The sequence below is a fragment of the Bos grunniens genome, chromosome 24, assembly GCF_055505025.1.
Source record: "Bos grunniens cultivar Pamir isolate PY7600 chromosome 24, Bosgru_T2T1.0, whole genome shotgun sequence".
Classification (NCBI taxonomy): Eukaryota; Metazoa; Chordata; class Mammalia; order Artiodactyla; family Bovidae; genus Bos; species Bos grunniens.
In genome coordinates, this window is record NC_141188.1 from 37,268,694 (window position 1) to 37,288,479 (window position 19,786).

General features: G+C 42.2%; 1 long non-coding RNA gene across 1 annotated transcript in view; it reads left to right on the top strand.

Moving 5' to 3' along the window:
• Positions 1-5,028: 5,028 nt before the first annotated feature.
• The window catches only part of LOC147346074 (uncharacterized), a 29,272-nt gene continuing 14,514 nt past the window's right edge, over positions 5,029-19,786 (top strand). The window contains exon 1 of the long non-coding RNA XR_015153901.1: positions 5,029-5,274. This is a non-coding gene — a long non-coding RNA (uncharacterized LOC147346074). The remainder of the gene's footprint in view (positions 5,275-19,786) is intronic.

The following is a 19,786-nucleotide window of genomic DNA, read 5'->3' on the forward strand; positions in this document are numbered from 1 at the left end:
CTAATTTCTAGTGCTGCTATAATTGATCTAGCAGAAATGATGGGTGTTCTTTCTTATCTTACAGTTTAGGGTCTGTTTCACAAAATTGGATGTCTGATGGGGGAAGACTTTCTTTTCAAATACAGAAGGCTGGTTCTTCAGTCAAGGTATACAAATGTCCAGATTTTCACACTATTTGAATAATTATCCACTACCTTATTGAACGTATTTATATAAGCATTCTTTGAGAAGTTCCTGCTGGAGTCTAGTTTTCCTTTATGGAGGAATATTGAACTCCAGGAGTTGGTGATGGACAGGGAGGCCTGGCGCGCTGCGATTCATGGGGTCTCAAAGAGTCGGACACGACTGAGCAGCTAAACTGAACTGGACTGAACTGATATGTGCCTTATTCTATTTGGAAGTGAGAGTTCTTACTTAATATCTTTGCTTTATTGTTTTTGGTTCCCAGAAAACTCATGGCCAAATGAGTACTTGACTGTACTGCTTAATTAATTCCAGATGATAAGTATACATATTATCTTTAAAACATTATATTTAAATTTTTAATTGTCAGCTTGTGTCTTAATATTTTGTAAGTTATCTAAAACACCTTCTCCTTCTTAATTTTTGGCAATAGGCTTAGAATTATCCTACAGATTACTTGCTAACTGCCAAGGACAAAAATACCTACAATGGAGAGATCTGGCTTTTACCATCCCAATCCAAAGATCAATTTCACAACCACTCACAGTAGGACAGTCAGACAGTACGTGCCTCCTGATGAGATACAGTATGATGTATGTATTATCACTTGCCAGATAATGTGAACTTGAATCAAGTCTTTGGGTCTCATTTCCAGTTCCTAGAAGTAGAAGGGATACATTAAACAGCATCACAAAAAGATAGATCTAGAATGAGGGAGATTATACCATACAACTGACTGGGCATCTTAGAAAGCTAAATGTCGTGAAAATAATTGGGAAGACAGAGTCAATTCTAGATTAAAAGAGATGGAAGAGGGAATTCCCTGGCAGTCTAGTGGTTAGGACTCCACACTTTCACTGCTGATCCCACAAGCTGTGCAACTCAGTCAAAATAATTAATTCATTCATAAGGATGGGAGGAGGTGCAGAAGGCAGATTAACAGTCATTATTTTTAAGCATGTAAAATAGTGCAGCCACTTTGAGAAACAGTTAACCAGTTACAAGTAAATTCACTATATGACCCAGCAATTCCTCTTCTAGGTATCTTCCACCCAGGAGAAAATCTATATCCACAAAAGGATTTGTATGTGACTATTCATAGCAGTATTATTGATGAAAGACAAAGGCTAGAAGCAATTTAAATGTCCATCAACTGATAAGTGGATGAACAAAACATGATCGATCCATACAATGGAATATTACTCAGGCATAAAAAGAAAAAAAACTACTGATACATATAACATGGATGAACATCAAAGACATTATATCAAAAATGTTACAAGAAGCAAAAGAAGCCAGATGCATAAGATCACATATTGTGTGGTTCCATCAATCTGAAATGCCCAGGAAAGGCAAATCTAGAGAGACAGTTGGTAGGTTAGTGGTTGTTGCGGGCTGAGGATAGAAATGATGATTTACTGTACAAGGTCATAAGGGACATTTTTGGGGTGAAAAAATGCTTCAAAACTGGATTGTGGTGATGGTTGCACAACTCTGTGAGTTCATTGCATTGTCCACTTATAATGAGTGGGTTTTATAGTACATAAGGACCTGGTTGCTCTCCTAGCAGAGCCACAGCTTGTGGGAGCTTAGTTCCTGACCAGGGATTGAACCTGGATCATAGCAGTTAAAGTGCTGAGTCCTAGCCACTGGACCACCAGGGAATTCCTTCTGTTCAATTTTCTAGTGGGTTATTTCTCTCTCTCTCCCTTTTTTGCTTTTGATTTGTCAAATTTCTGAATATGTTCTTGATACTAATTATTGGTAAGGTACATGAAATACAGATATCTCCTACCACCCTGTGGTGTGTCTTTTTATTTATAACTTTTTGGGAGTTTGTTTTATAGCATTTGAGCTCAGGACATCCACTAGAGGGGTCTGGGTGGGTAAAGATCTTGGGATCTTGACTGTTGAAATTTAAACCTCACTACAACTTGTATAGGGGGCTTCCCAGGTGGCTCAAGGGTAAAGAATCCACCTGCCAATGCAGGAGACTCAGTTTAGGATTCCTGGTTTGGGAAAATTCCCCAAAGAGGGAAATGACAACCCACTCTAATATTCTTTCCTGGAGAATCCCATTGACAGAGAAGCCTGGAACAGTGCAGTCCATGGTGCTGCAAAGAGTTGATGCGACTGAGCACACATATTAAAAAACAAAACAAAACACTTGGGCAGATTATTAAAAACTTGGGCAAGTCATTCAATTTTCCTGTGCCTCATTTTTCTTATTTGTAAAATAGGAATATTAATAGTACATAGATTATTGTAAGGATTAGAGTGTATTAGTTTTCTATCACGGAGAAGGCAATGGCACCCCACTCCAGTACTTTTGCCTAGAAAAGCCCATGGACAGAGGAGCCTGGTAGGCTGCAGTCCATGGGGTTGCTAGAGTCGGACACGACTGAGTGACTTCACGTTCACTTTTCACTTTCATGCATTGGAGAAGGAAATGGCAACCCACTCCAGTGTTCTTGTCTGGAGAATCCCAGGGATGGGGGAGCCTGGTGGGCTGCCGTCTATGGGGTCGCACAGAGTTGGACACGACTGAAGCGACTTAGCAGCAGCAGTAGCAGTTTTCTATCAATGGTTAACAAACGATCACAAACTTAGCAGCTTAAACAGCACAGATTTATTATCTTACAGCTTCTGTTGGTCAGGAATTGGGTCAGGAAGCTCAGTTCTTCCTCCTGTGTCTCTTTTACTCCCTCACTACTTCCAAACTCATGACAGTTCCAACAACAGAGGTGTGGGGATTCCTCCCCACTAAGGGACTGTGGCACTAACAGGGTGTCCGACGACTTAATTCTGATGCTATCTACCTGAGGATAGAGGTAGACCCGTCTAGGTAGGTAGACCCAGAGGTTAAGCTCTCAGTTCTATAAGACTTCTCCCCCACAGCCCCTGTTCTTTGGCTGCACCAAGTGGCTTGCAGGATGTAGTTCCCTGACCAGGGATTGAACCAGGGCCTGCTGCATTGGGAGTGTGGAGTCTTAGCCACTGGACCACCAGGGAAGTCCTTTCATCTTCTTCTCAGGGTGGGCTGACAGCTGAAGCCAACGACAGGTCTTGTGTCCGATGGTTGGTTGCCCAGATGAATAACTTCTCATCAGGTTTTCTCATTCACAGTTGAATATGTCTTCATTCTCTTTAGAGTCTTTGGCAAATTAGATTTCAGAGTCATTTTATAAAAATTTAAATTAGTTATTTTTAATAATGACTGGAGGAAGGAAATGAAATCATGCTTCACAGAACTTTTAATGGGAAAAGTAATTTCTATATTCTTTTGGGTGAACATTTTTGGGCAAACACTTTTGGGCAAAAGTTATTCATAGAATCCCAATGGTTATTACTTCAAATATGAACCTGAGTCAAAAGAAGAAAGATTTGCTATTTTTTGTGTTTGAGATTCATGTACCTGAGGCACAGAGAGCATTCAATTTATTTGTAATACCATAAATTATGCAGTAGATGAAAATTTTTTGATGATTCATTTTCTCACTTATTAATTTAATGAAGACAGTGTTTCACAGTGAGATTTATTATTGTGAGTAACACAGTGGTAGTAAGGGTGAGGCAGACATTTATTCTGGGTTAAGTGAGTACACCTTCATTTTCATAACTTAGAGCATTATCCGTCATATAGAGAGACTGAACTAAATGTCACACTTCCTGTATTTGTCCAGAGAGCTTATCAGGATGGTTTGTTCATGAGGAAACAGCTTGTGTTTGGCAGAAAGTAGCAATTTAGGAAAAAACTCAGGAAACTTTTAGGAACTGAACTGATTTCATGCTTCTAAGAATAAATGAACTAACTGTGCAAATGGGAAGAAAAAAAGATTATCAACAAGGACCTACTGTATTGCAGAAGGAACTCTGCTAAGTATTATGTGGCAGCCTGGATGGGAGGGGAGCTTGGGGGAGAATGGGTACATGTATATGTATGGCTGAATCCCTTTGCTGTCCACCTGAAACCTTCACAACATTGTTAATGGGTTATACTCTAATAGAAAATAAACATAGTTAATTGGCTATACAGCCAGCAGCAAATAAAAAGTTTTAAAAATGGTTATAATAGATAGCCAGTGGGAACTTACTGTACCACACAAGGAGCTCAAACCCCATGCCCTGTGACAACCTAGAAGGATAAGAAGGGGAGGGAGGGTGTTCAAGAGGGAGGGAACATATGTATATCTATGGCTGATTCATGTTGATGTATGGCAAAAACTAATAGTATTGTAAAGCAATTATCCTCCAATTAAAAAAAAATTTTTAATAGTTATATAGCTTGAAAGAATATGAACTATGTGTCATCGAGAACTTAAAAACCAGTTTTGGTGATACATATGGAATATAAGGAACAAAAAATTATGTTCTATCTTTTATTCTAAGTATCTGTAAGCATATAACCAACTAAATAACATACCTAGCTTACAATAAAGCCGTGAGTCACTGGTGTTTATGAAAAAGAAAATTCATCAATAAGCTTTAGAAGAAACAAAACATACTCAACCTTGTGTCCTAAGATACAGTGATATTACCCAGTGTGTATGTTGAAAATGCAACTTGCCAACACTGAGAGAGTCAATTCCTAGGCAGATTGATAAGAAGTCCAGGAGAGAGGGGTCTGGAGTTCTCAAGGAGGAGGAAAGGACAAACTTTTTTGTCTCTCTACATTCCTTAGGATTATATAATGATCCTGTATCCTGCTTGAGGATAGTCTCTGGAAAAAAACTTCTGGCTAATCCTGTTATCTTAAGATGTAAATTATGGGAGTAGGTCTCATGAGGTCTTTACAACCTCCAGACATTCTTTTGATTCACTGTAATAACTAATTAGAGAGTATATAACTCCATGGCTAACACTAGCAAGTGGGTACTCTTTCTGCCGCCTTCTGATGCCTATGTCAGAAGCTTTCTCTATCTCCTTTATACTTTAATAAAACTCTATTACACAAAAGCTCTGAGCGATCAAGCCTCGTCTCTGGCCCCAGATTGAATTCTTCTCCTCCGGAGGCCAAGAATCCCAGCGTCTTTGGGTCGTTCAGCAACAACCTTTCATCTTGGGGGCTCATCCGGGATACTTCAGGACAAGGTAAGGATGCTTGGAGCTATAGTTCTCTGTTCTCCTAGCGAACACGTTTTCTGCTGTACTTTACTAACTCTATGGTATGCTTGCATGAATGAATGAAACGCCCTGCGCAAAGCAAGAGAGGAGCCCTGCTCTGCAGTTCCACGGCGACCTCATACGGCTTATGGCAGAAACCTGTATAAACCGGGGGTTTATACCGACCTGACAATGCCAAGAGGCACCCAATGTCTCCTTCAGTGACTGACCATCAATGGGCAAAGCGTGTAGACTGGACTCTCCTTTCTTGGTCAAACTTTTCAGTCTCTTTGACCATTTCATAACTCCTTGGAAATTAGAAGTACTAACCTAATCTGTCACATCATAGACTTTCAAGGGACTTGTGATCTATGCTGTTATTGTGTACTATGACTTAGGTCCCAAACTTGGATTGGTAATCAGGAAGTGCCTAGCCTTGCTAGGAATCGAAAGTTCAGAAGATGTAGCTAGATGGAGATCTAGCTACAAGAGCATCTCTGAGGTTAAAGGTTACTTGGATTGGAACTGCAATGGGGTGCTTTCCTTTAGTAGTGCTGGCTCTTAGTGGACCAGAGTAGACTCTTATACCGGTGGGGTGATGCTTGGAAGGAACATCTCAGTTTTATGTTCATATTGGTCTTATGATGGTGAGGAATATACTCAGGGTTGTACACAGGCACTCAGGTGACAAGTGTTTCCCCCAGCGGTTTAGCCTGGGAGGCATTCTGTAAGGTTACTCTGATTGCACCCCGGGTAGCATCAGAGGTAATGGTGAAGAGCTGGACATCAGTTAGAGATGCCATCAGGTCTACCCCTGGTGCATCCCCACCCCATCTCGATGGTAGAACCAGGAGGGATGAGTATGGCGCCTGCATCGGTAAGGGACAGATTAAGTCCAACCAGGAAAGAAAAGCTTTGGTGTTAAATCTGTCTACACCCCCATCTAGAGTAGGGAGGGACGCCTCTAATAGAAAGAGGGCGCTGGTCGCTTTTTTTCTCTCTTACAGATGGGAGCTAACAATCCCAGCCTCACTCCTTTGAACTGTATCCTGAAAAACTGGGATAGATTTGATCCCCAGGGCTTAAAGAAGACACACCTGGTCTTCCTATGTGATACTGCGTGGCCATGGTATGCATTGGAGGACGGTGAACAGTGGCCAGTTGAAGGGTCTCTTAAGTATAATACTGCTTTACAATTAGACCAGTTCTGTAGAAAACAATGAAAATGGGTAGAAGTAGCATATGTGCTGCCCTTTATCTCTCTGTGAAATATGCCAGACTTGTGTCTTAAGGGTATAGATTTGGGTGTGACTCCTTCAGCTCCCTCCTGTCCTCCGACTTTGCTAGATGAGATGGAGGACAGGAGACAAAGAGATAAAGAAAAGCAGATTTCTCCAATCTATCCCTGGGATCATATGCACAGAGCAGCCACAGAGACTGAGGAACAGACACACAAGCTGTTGCCTCTTCATGAAGCACCCACCGGGAGAAATAATCAGTCTATGAGAGTTAATAAGCCTTTTTCTTATAAAGAAATACAAAAAATCAAGGAAGATTTGGGAGACTATTTAAAGGACCCAGAAAAATATATTAGAGCTTTTAAAGATGTTACTCTGCTTTATGACCTTACTTGGAAGGATGTGATATATATCTTGGGACAAATGCTGACTCCCGACTCAAAAAGTCAAGTTTTGGGAAAAGCAGTGGCTTATGGAGATGAATGGTTTGGTAATGAATCAGTAGGGAAGAGGGAGAACGAGCTAACCGCCCTCCCCACTGGGAATCAGGTGGTCCCAACTACAGAACTAGGCTGGGACTATAACACAGCTAAAGGAAGATGGGATCAGAGTCATTTTGTCAGATGTATTCTTGAAGGACTCAGGCAGGTGCGTGCTAGGCCTTTAAACTATGGCATATTGGCAGATATAGAACAGGAGGAGAAGGAAGCTCCTGGTAAATTCCTAGACAGACTGAGAGAAGCCCTTGACAGATTCACTGAGATTGATCCCGAAAATGAAGAGGGAAAAGTGATCTTAAAGGATAGATTTCTCACTCAGTCAGCTCCAGATATCCTCCGAAAGCTATTAAAACGGGTGTTTGGATCAAATCAATCTTTAGATACTCTGTTACAACTGTCTCAGACAGTCTATTATGGTAGGGAATATGAGGAATAGAAAGGAAGGCAGAAAAAGACAAAGGAAAAGGCGGAAGCCTTTGCCATGGCTATGAAAAACGTTCTTAAACAGCCTGAGAAAAATGCCCAGAGGGACCCAGGTGAAAAGGGATGGGCTTGCTATTACTGTGGAAAGGAGGGGAGCCTCAAGTGGGATTGCCCTCAGGCATCTAAGCCGCCCCCGGCTCCACGTCCCGTCTGCAAAGGACCACAATGGAAGAGAGACTGACCCCAGAGGCGTAGGTCTCCCGGGTCGGACTCTCAAGACAATCAGGACTGAAGGTGCCCAGGGGTCCCCACACAAGCTCCGGTCCTAATTACACCTGAGGAACCCCGGGTATTAATAATTGTGGGGGGGCCAATCCGTTGATTTCCTTTTAGATACTGGGGCAACTTACTCCGTGCTTACTGAAGCCCCTGGCCCACTTTCTTCCCGATCCACTTCCGTAACGGGACTGTCTGGATGAGCCTAAACGTATTACTTCAGTGTTTCTGTCAGTTGTGACTGGGATTCGGTGCTATTTCACACGAGTTTCTGATGTTCACATGAGTTTCTGATTGTGCCAGAGTCTCCCTCACCCCTTTTGGGGAGGGATATACTGAGCAAGGTCCATGCCTCTGTTTTCATGAATATGGAACCTTTCCTTTCTCTCCCTTTAATTGAACAAAATGTAAATCCTAGAGTATAAGCTGATGGAAAATCTTCGGTCGAGCACAAAATTCTATTCCTGTAGTTGTCAAGCTCAAAGACCCACACTTATTTCCTCATAAGCAGCAGTACCCACTGAAACCTGAAGTTAAGGAAGGGTTAAAACCCATCATCAAAAATTTAAAGGAGCAGGGACTATTAATTCCCTGTAACAATCCATGCAACACTCCTATTTTGGGTATAAAGAAATCAAATGGTAAATGGAGACTAGTTCAAGATTTACAAATAATAAATGAGGCTGTAGTTCCTTTATACCCCATGGTGCCTAATCCTTATACTCTATTGTCTGAAATTCCTGAACAAGTCAAATATTTCTCAGTAATTGATTTGAAAGATGCCTTCTATTCAGTGCCTTTGGCAGAGGAAAGTCAATTTCTATTTGCCTTTGAGGACTCTACACAGCCAGCTTCTCAGTTAACCTGGACAGTTTTGCCACAGGGATTTCATGACAGTCCTCACTTCTTTGGACAAAGTTTGTCACAGGATCTACAAAACTTTAATAGCTCCGAAGCAGTGGTGTTACAATATGTAGATGATATTTTGCTCTGTGCTGAGACAGAGGAAGCTTGTTCGCAAGCCTCAGATTTCCTAAACTTCCTGGCAGGTTGAGGTTACAAGGCATCAAGAGACAAGGCTCAGCTTTGTCAACAATCTGTTAGATATCTGGGCCTAATCATATCAGAAGGAACTAGGGCCATAGGCCCTGAGAGAATTACCTATGACTTTAAGGCTGCACGGGTGCAGGAGGGCCTAGAGGAGCTACTCCATGTTCAAGGTCAGGAGGGACAGTGGCGAGGAGATACCCCTCATCCAAGGTAAGGAGCAGCAGCTGTGCTTTGCTGGAGCAGCCGTGAAGAGATACCCCACGTCCAGGGTAAGAGAAACGCAAGTAAGATGGTAGGTGTTGCAAGAGGGCATCAGAGGGCAGACACACTGAAACCATAATCAGAGAAAACTAGCCAATCTAATCACAATAGGACCACAGCCTTGTCTAACTCAGTGAAACTAAGCCATGCCCTGTGGGGCCACCCAAGACGGGCGGGTCATGGTGGAGAGGTCTGACAGAATGTGGTCCGCTGGAGAAGGGAATGGCAAACCACTTCAGTATTCTTGCCTTGAGAACCCTTTGAACAGTATGAAAGGCAAAATGATAGGATACTGAAAGAGGAACTCCCCAGGTCAGTAGGTGCCCAATATGCTACTGGAGATCAGTGGAGAAATAACTCCAGAAAGAATGAAGGGATGGAGCCAAAGCAAAAACAGTACCCAGCTGTGGATGTGACTGGTGATAGAAGCAAGGTCCGATGCTGTAAAGAGCAATATTGCATAGGAACCTGGAATGTCAGGTCCATGAATCAAGGCAAATAAGAAGTGGTCAAACAGGAGATGGTAAGAGTGAACATCGACATTCTAGGAATCAGCGAACTAAAATGGACTGGAATGGGTGAATTTAACTCAGATGACCATTATATGTACTACTGCGGGCAGGAATCCCTTAGAAGAAATGGAGTAGCCATCATGGTCAACAAAAGAGTCCGAAATGCAATACTTGGATGCAATCTCAAAAACGACAGAATGATCTCTGTTTGTTTCCAAGGCAAACCATTCAATATCACAGTAATCCAAGTCTATGCCCCAACCAGTAACGCTGAAGAAGCTGAAGTTGAATGGTTCTATGAAGACCTACAAGACCTTTTAGAACTCACACCCAAAAAAGATGTCCTTTTCATTATAGGGGACTGGAACGCAAAAGTAGGAAGTCAAGAAACACCTGGAGTAACAGGCAAATTTGGCCTTGGAATACAGAATGAAGCAGGGCAATAATAGAGTTTTGCCAAGAGAACGCACTGGTCATAGCAAACACCCTCTTCCAACAACACAAGAGAAGACTCTACACATGGACATCACCAGATGGTCAACACCGAAATCAGACTGATTCTATTCTTTGCAGCCAAAGATGGAGAAGCTTTATACAGTCAACAAAAACAAGACCGGGAGCTGACTGTGGCTCAGATCATGAACTCCTTATTGCCAAATTCAGACTTAGATTGAAGAAAGTAGGGAAAACCACTAGACCATTCAGGTATGACCTAAATCAAATCCCTTATGATTATACAGTGGAAGTGAGAAATACATTTAAGGGACTAGATCTGATAGATAGAGTGCCTGATGAACTATGAACGGAGGTTCATGACATTGTAGAGGAGACAGGGATCAAGACCATCCCCATGGAAAAGAAATGCAGAAAAGCAAAATGGCTGTCTGGGGAGGCCTTACAAATAGCTGTGAAAAGGAGAGAAGCGAAAAGCAAAGGATAAAAGGAAAGATATAAGCATCTGAATGCAGAGTTCCAAAGAATAGCAAGAAGAGATAAGAAAGCCTTCCTCAGCGATCAATGCAAAGAAATAGAGGAAAACAACAGAATGGGAAAGACTAGAGATCTCTTCAAGAAAATTAGAGATACCAAGGGAACATTTCATACAAAGATGGGCTCAATAAAGGAAAGAAATGGTATGGACCTAACAGAAGCAGAAGTTATTAAGAAGAGGTGGCAAGAATACACAAAAGAACTGTACAAAAAAGATCTTCATGACCAAGATAATCACGATGGTGTGATCACTGACCTAGAGCCAGACATCCTGAAATGTGAAGTCAAGTGGGCCTTAGAAAGCATCACTACGAACAAAGCTAGTGGAGGTGATAGAATTCCAGTTGAGCTATTTTAAATCCTGAAAGATGATGCTGTGAAAGTGCTGCACTCAATATGCCAGCCAATTTGGAAAACTCAGCAGTGGCCACAGGACTGGAAAAGGTCAGTTTTCATTGCAGTCCCAAAGAAAGGCAATGCCAAAGAATGCTCAAACTACTGCACAATTGCACTTATCTCACACCCTAGCAAAGTAATGCTCAAAATTCTCCAAGACAGGCTTCAGCAATATGTGAACCGTGAACTTCCAGATGTTCAAGCTGGTTTTAGAAAAGGCAGAGGAACCAGAGATCAAATTGCCAACATTCGCTGGATCATGGAAAAAGCAAGAGAGTTCCAGAAAAACATCTATTTCTGCTTTATTGACTATGCCAAAGCCTTTGACTGGGTGGATCACAAGAAACTGTGGAAAATCCTGAAAGAGATGGGAATACCAGACCACCTGACCTGCCTCTTGAGAAACCTGGATGCAGGTCAGGAAGCAACAGTTAGAACTGGACAGGGAACAACAGACTGGTTCCAAATAGGAAAAGGAGTACGTCAAGCCTGTATATTGTCACCCTGCTTATTTAACTTCTATGCAGAGTACATCATGAGAAATGCTGGGCTGGAAGAAGCATAAGCTGGAATCAAGATTGCCGGGAGAAATCTCAATAACCTCAGATATGCAGATGACACCACCCTTATGGCAGAAAGTGAAGAGGAACTGAAAAGCCTCTTGATGAAAGTGAAAGAGGAGAGTGAAAAAGTTGGCTTAAAGCTCAACATTCAGAAAATGAAGATCATGGCATCTGGTCCCATCACTTCATGGGAAATAGATGGGGAAACAGTGGAAACAGTGTCAGACTTTATTTTTTGGGGCTCAAAATCACTGTAGATGGTGACTGCAGCCATGAAATTAAAAGACGCTTACTCCTTGGAAGGAAAGTTATGACCAACCTAGATAGCATATTCAAAAGCAGAGACATTATTTTGCCGACAAAGGTCTGTCTAGTCAAGGCTATGGTTTTTCCAGTAGTCATGTATGGATGTGAGAGTTGGACTGTGAAGAAAGCTGAGCACCGAAGAATTGATGCTTTTGAACTGTGGTGTTGGAGAAGACTCTTGAGAGTCCATTGGACTGCAAGGAGATCCAACCAGTCCATTCTAAAGGAGATCAGCCCTGGGTGTTCTTTGGAAGGAATGATGCTAAAGCTGAAACTCCAGTACTTTGGCCACCTGATGCAAAGAGTTGACTCATTGGAAAAGACTCTGATGCTGGGAGGGATTGGGGGCAGGAGGAGAAGGGGACGACAGAGGATGAGATGGCTGGATGGCATCACTGACTCGATGGACGTGAGTTTGAGTGAACTCCAGGAGTTGGTGATGGACAGGGAGGCCTGGCGTGCTGCAATTCATGGGGTCGCAGAGAGTCGGACATGACTGAGCGACTGAACTGAACTGAACTGAAGACAATTGAGAGGTTTTTGGGAATCACAGGTTATTGCAGCATTTGGATTCCTGGTTATGGGGAACTTGCCCGGCCTTTATATAAACTTATAGCTGAAACTCAGCAAGCCCAAACTGACAAACTGGTTTGGTCTCCAGATACTCAGAAGGCTTTTAAGGTTCTTCAGACTGCTCTCCCGCAAACTCCCGCTCTGAGCTTGCCCATAGGGTCAGAATTTAATTTGTTTGTCACTGAAAGAAAAGGTGTAGCCTTGGGAGTTTTGACGCAACTCGGAGGGCCTCACCAGCAACCTATTGCTTATCTAAGCAGATAATTAGATGTAATTTCACGTGGGTGGCCCCACTGCCTAAGAGTAATTGGGGCAGCGGCTTTATTATCACCTGAAGCTTTAAAAATAATTAATGGACAAACCCTTACTGTACTAACTTCTCATGATGTGAGTGGAATCTTAAATTCTAAGGTTAATATTTGGATGACAGACAGTAGGCTTCTTAAATATCAGTCATTGTTGTTAGAAGGACCAGTAACTAAGCTTAAAGTTTGTGGGAATTAAATCCTGCCACTTTCCTTCCCGAGAAGCAAAATGAAACACCTGATCACGATTGTTCCCAATTTCTAACTTTAAACTATGCAGCTCGGGAAGATCTAGTGGATACCCCATTAGACAATCCTGACATGGAAATATTTACTGATGGCAGTTCCTTTGTTCGGGATGGAAAGCATAAAGCAGGTTACGCCATGGTGACTGCTGAACAGGTTTTAGAGGCAAAATCTCTCCCCCAGGGAACTGGTGCTTAGTTAGTGGAGCTTGTGGCTCTGACCTGAGCTCTAGAGTGAAGCAAAGGGCAGCAGGTAAATATCTACACTGACTCTAAGTATGCTTATTTGACTTTACACGCTCATGCTGCAATATGGAAAGAAAGACAGTTTAAAACAGCAACAGGAGAACCTATTAAACATTTCAGAGAGATTGAGAGACTTTTAACTGCTATATATTGTCCTAAAGAAGTAGCTGTTTTGAATTGCAAAGGACACAACAGGGATGGGAGTAAAGTAGCTGAAGGTAATCAGCTGGCTGACTGTCAAGCCAGAAAAGTGGCACTTTACGAACCCCCTTCACTACAGACGCCTTTGATCTGGACAGGTCCTGTGGAACAGGAACAACCACAATATACTGAGGAAGAATTAGAAAGATATGAGAAAAGAGGAGCAAAGATTACTGATAAAGGATGGTTACAGTCTGAGGATGGACAATTAATAATTCCTGAAAGTGCTCAATGGAAAATTCTTAAGAGTTTACACGAGAGTTTTCATTCAGGTGCAGAGAGTACTTACCAGATGGCTTCTCATTTGTTTGAAGGTAAAAATGTAATGGAAAATTCTGAAAGAGACTGGAATACCAGACCACCTGACCTGCCTCTTGAGAAACCTATATGCAGGTCAGGAAGCAACAGTTAGAACTGGACAGGGAACAACAGACTGGTTCCAAATGGGAAAAGGAGTATGTCAAGCCTGTATATTGTCACCCTGCTTATTTAACTTCTATGCAGAGTACATCATGAGAAACGCTGGGCTGGAAGAAGCACAAGCTGGAATCAAGATTGCCGGGAGAAATCTCAATAATCTCAGATATGCAGATGACACCACCCTTATGGCAGAAAGTGAAGAGGAACTGAAAAACCTCTTGATGAAAGTGAAAGAGGAGAGTGAAAAAGTTGGCTTAAAGCTCAACATTCAGAAAATGAAGATCATGGCATCTGGTCCCATTACTTCATGGGAAATAGGTGGGGAAACAGTGGAAACAGTGTCAGACTTCATTTTTTGGGGCTCCAAAATCAATGCAGATGGTGACTGCAGCCATGAAATTAAAAGACGCTTACTCCTTGGAAGGAAAGTTATGACCAACCTAGATAGCATATTGAAATGCAGAGACATTACTTTGCCAACAAAGGTCCGTCTAGTCAAGGCTATGGTTTTTCCAGTAGTCATGTATGGATGTGAGAGTTGGACTGTGAAGAAAGCTGAGCACTGAAAAATTGATGCTTTTGAACTGTGGTGTTGGAGAAGACTCTTGAGAGTCCCTTGGACTGCAAGGAGATCCAACCAGTCCATTCCAAAGGAGACCAGCCCTGGGTGTTCTTTGGAAGGAATGATGCTAAAGCTGAAACTCCAGTACTTTGGCCACCTGATGCAAAGAGTTGACTCATTGGAAAAGACTGATGCTGGGAGGGATTGGGGGCAGGTAGAGAAGGGGACGACAGAGGATGAGATGGCTGGATGGCATCACAGACTCGATGGACATGAGTTTGAGTGAACTCTGGGAGTTGGTGATGGACAGGGAGGCCTGGCATGCTGCGATTCATGGGGTCACAAAGAGTTGGACACGACTGAGCGACTGAACTGAACTGAACTGAAAAATGTAATGAAAACTTTAAAGAACATTATCAAAAGATATGAGGTTTGTCAGAAAAATAACCCAAAGACTGAAAAGCTAGCAAAATCTGGATTACAACGAAGTGGGAAGTATCCTGGAGAGGACTGGGAAATTTATCTTACTCATATGCCAAAAGCTAATGGATATTCTTGCTTAGAAGTTTGGTGGATACTTTTACTCGATGGATTGAGGCATTTCCCTGTCGTAGTGACCAGGCTAAAGAGGTTATAAAGATTTTAATCCATGAAATTATCCCCAGGTTTGGGCTGCCACAGAGCCTTCAGAGTCACAATGGCTCCGCCTTTAAACCTGCTGTAAATCAGGGGGTGTCTAAAGCTCTAGGAATAGAATATCACTTACACTGTTCCTGGAGACCCTAATCCTCAGGAAAGGTTGAAAAAGCTAATGACATAATCAAAAGACATCTGTGCAAATTAACTCAAGAAACGCAGGACAATTGGATTAAAGTCCTACCCATAGCTTTAATGTGCTCGAACTGCCCTCAAAAGGGAAGGACTGTCCCCCTTTGAATGTATTTATGGAAGGCCTTTCTTACACACGGACATTGTTATAGACCCTGAAGCCTTGGAATTAACTAGTTATGTAACTCAGCTCTCAGCTTTTCAACAGACATTAAAAGAACTCCGGGAGATGACTCCTGACCCAGCCTCTGAGTCAAGCAAGCCCCTATTTGAGCCAGGAACTGAGGTCCTCATAAAAACACTGGGGTCTGGGGGCCCATCCCTTGAGCCCTTCTGGGAAGGCCCTTACCAGGTTATTCTTTCTTCTCCCACAGCTGTCAAAGTGCCAGGAATTGATTCATGAGTACATCACAGTCGAGTTAAGAGGTGGCACCCTGACCAGAACTAAGTGACTTCATTTTATGTCTTTACTTTCTATGCTCTGACTTTGTACTTTTCAGATGGGCCTGATAATCTATATGAGCCTACTTCTGCTGACTCCTAAAATCCTGAGTCTGTCGTTTGATCCTCAAGACAATGCCTTCCTGTCCTGGGCTCACTCCTACGCAGCATTTCACAATCATCTAACTGCTGGCTCTGTGGAGCGCGCCCCTCCTCATCAGTGGAAGGCTTCCCATGGTGGACATCTCCACTTCAAGAAAAATACTTTCTCCAAGTCTACAAATACCTTCAACAACAATTGCATGTGATGCCTCTTCTTAAATTGATGACATCTAACAACCTTAAGATGGACTGATGTAACTATGGACATAATGTGACTTTTCATTTTGATTTTAACTTGGTTTAGTGACTATTTTGCCTTACTTCTGTAATGGTATAATGGGGTTTTCTAACTGTCTAAAAGCTTTTAAGTTACAAATGGTTGTCCAAGCTCTTACGAGTGCCATAGCCTCCTCCAACTATTACTTGGGGCCCCTGGATCAGAGACCCTCAATATGAGGGTTAGGAGAATATGTTGCCTTAACAATTTAGGGACCACGCCCCTAAACTTGAACAGGAAGTAGTTATGGAACGAAAACGATGCCCCTTTCCCTTGGCAACATAATTCTCCTAGAAAAGGGGGAATGAGAGAGTCAATTCCTAGGCAGATTGATAAGAAGTCCAGGGGTCCCCAAGGAGAGAGGGGTCTGGAGTTCTCAAGGAGGATGAAAGGACAAACTTTTTTGTCTCTCTACATTCCTTAGGATTATATAACAATTATGTATCCTGCTTGAGGATAGTCTCTGGAAAAAACCTTCTGGCTAATCCTGTTATCTTAAAGTGTAAATTATGGAAGTAGGTCTAGTGAGGTCTTTACAACCTTCAGACATTCTTTTGATTAATGGCAACCCACTCCAGTAGTCTTACCTGGAAATATCCCATGGATGGAGGAGCCTGGTAGGCAGAGTCCATGGGGTTGCTAAGAGTCGGACACGACTGAGTGACTTCATTTTCACTTTTCACTTTCATGCATTGGAGAAAGAAATGGCAACCCACTCCAGTATTCTTGCCTGGAGAATCCCAGGGACAGAGGAGCTTGGTGGGCTGTCATCTATGGGGTCGCACAGAGTCGGACACGACTGAAGTGACTTAGCAGTAGCAGCAGCAATAACTAATTAGAGAGTATATAGCTCCATGGCTAACACTAGTAAGGGGGTACTCTTTCTGCCCTCTTCTGATGCCTATGTCAGAAGCTTTTTCTATCTCCTTTATACTTTAATAAAACTATTACACAAAAGCTCTGAGCGATCAAACCTCGCCTCTGGCCCCGGATTGAATTCTTCTCCTCTGGAGGCCAAGAATCCTGGCGTCTTTGTGTTGTTCAGCAACAACCTTTCAGCACTCCATCTAAAAGCAAATCATGAAGGATTCATTTCTGGGGAATTAAGTGAAATTTGAATAGATTTCACCTTAACACACTAATCAGGTGGGATAATTTCCGGTGGAATGACTTTGCTTAAAAAATTTGAAGACTAGGTTAGTTTTAGTTTAGTTCTAGTTAGTTTAGTTAAGTTCTAGTTAGTTTAGTTTGGATCTAGTTAGTTTTGGCTTAACTCCAGTTAGTTTAGTGTAGCTCTGGCTCTTGGTAGTCACTGCTCTGTCAGATTGCTGCCGTTTCCCAGTCTTCTCATTTTAAAAAAGGATTTGATATATGTTTATATTGAGAAATTATTGCCACTATAATTTAGTTAACATAGATCACCTCACATAGCTACACATTTTTTTTCTCATGATGAGAACTTGTAATTTTGATGCCCTTAGCAACTTTCTCTTTTTAACTGAATATAGTAGACATGCATTATTAGTTTCAACTATGTAACATCATGTTTGTACATTTACGCACATTATGAACTGATCACCAAAAGAAGTCTAGTAACCAGCTGTCACACACAAAGTTATTACAATACTATTGAAACATCCCCTACTCTGTACATTAAGCCCTATAGTTATTTCATAACTGAAAGTTTGTACCTCTTGATCTTCTAATTTCACTCAACTTCCCATCTGCAACTTTCAAATACACAATACAGTACTGTTAAGACTTTGGCCACCTGATGCAAAGAACTGACTCTTTGGAAAAGACCTGATCCTGTGAAAGACTGAAGGCAAAAGGAGAAGGGGACAGCAGAGGATGAGATGGTTAGATAGCATCACTGACTCAGTGGATGTGAGCTTGAGCAAACTCTGGGAGATGGTAGAGGACATATACACCTGAGATCATTTAGTGCTTGTCTTCCTCTGTCTGAATTATTTCACTTACCATGATACTCAAGTTTCATCCATGTTGTCACAAATGGCAGGATTTTCCTTTTTTAATGGCTGAATAATATATATATATATATGTATATATATGTATTTATATATATATATATATGTATATATATAAAATATTGTGGTCCCATGGACTGTAGCCCACCAGCCTTCTCTGTCCATGGGATTTTCCAGGCAAGAATACTGGAGTGGGTTGCCATTGACTTCTCCAGAGGATCTTCCCAACCCAGGGGTCAAACCTGGGTCTCCCATATTGCAGGCAGATTATTTACTAACTGAGTCACCAGGGAAGCCATATCTTTCATTTCTTGACTACTATAAACAACACTGCAATGAACTTGGGAGTGCAGATTTTTTTTGAGATAGTGATTTTGTTTCCTTTGGATAAATACCCAGAAGCGGATTTGCTGGATCATATGGTAGTGCTATTTTTAATTTGCTGAGGCATCTCCATACTTTTTTTTTTTTTTTAAGAGTGAGAGACTATATTTTTTTGGGCTCCAAAATCACTGCAGATGGTGACTGCAGCCATGAAATTAAAAGATGCTTGCTCCTTGGAAGGAAAGCTATGACCAATCTAGACAGCATATTAAAAAGCAGAGACATTACTTGGCCTGTCTAGTCTGTCTAGTCAAAGCTATGGTTTTTCCAGTAGTCATGTAGGGGTGTGAGAGTTGGACTGTGAAGAAAGCTGAGCACCAAAGAATTGATGCTTTTGAACTGTGGTGTTGGAGAAGACACTTGAGAGTCCCTTGGCCTGCAAGGAGATCCAACTAGTCAATCCTAAAGGAAATTAGTCCTGAATATTCACTGGAAATGTTAGGGGGGTGTGTAATGTCCTCAGTTCTGTCTTATCAAAAATTCAAAGCAATGGATGGACCAGTGTTACAGCTCAGTTTTATTTCGCAAGCAAAAGAAAATACTTCCTCAAGGCGTGAGGGTGGGCCGACCCAAAAGACATGAAGAGAAGAGAGGCCCATGGCTCAATTTTGGCTCCTGTTTTTATATGATTTTTTCTTCTCTTTCTGAGCCTGCCCTGTGTAAACTGGGCTATCCAGGAGGGCTGTTTGTTCTACCTGAGGTTCTCAGTATGGTCCTCGGACCTTCCTTTATTCTATTTTTGTGGGCTTTTCCTTTTTTGTCTTTTAGCCTCCACTATTCTGAACTCCTTTTTCCTATTCTAACTACCTAACATTCCCCCCTCAAGAGATGGGAGGCCCAATTCTTTGGGAATAGGGGTGTTGAGGTCTCTCTGGCTACTTCCTGCTGGACTGGGATGGCGAGGTTTATTTGGGTCTCTCCCTGTTGCTAGTCTCAAGCCTCAGAGTGCTTATAGTGGTGTCCCTCTAAGGGTGAGTGATATTTTTCATGGTCAGTAGGAGTTTTATATATCCTTGTTGGACTGGCACTGCATGTTGTAACCTGACAGGTGTATTGAGTGTCTTCTGTTTTCTTCCATGGCTTGACTTGTGAGTAGTGAATCCAGGAGTCGTGTCCTGGTACCTTGACTACTGGTGGCAAAGATTTAGCCTCTATGGTCTCAAAATTGGAGACTACTGCACATCTGGCTCTTCTTTTTCCATCCAAGACAAAGTTGCTTCCATCAGTGTACCAGATTTCCTCAGGATTGGTCAGAGGATCTTCTGACAATCCCTCTTGGGATTTTGTCCAGTGGCCCAAGGTTTCTTATCCGGAGGTCTTCTGGAATCTGAGACTGTGTCACATGAGCTCTCTGCTAAGTTTGGCTTTGCTGTCCCAGTTTCCAGCACGCTGGGCTTCTTGTCACTTCCCCTG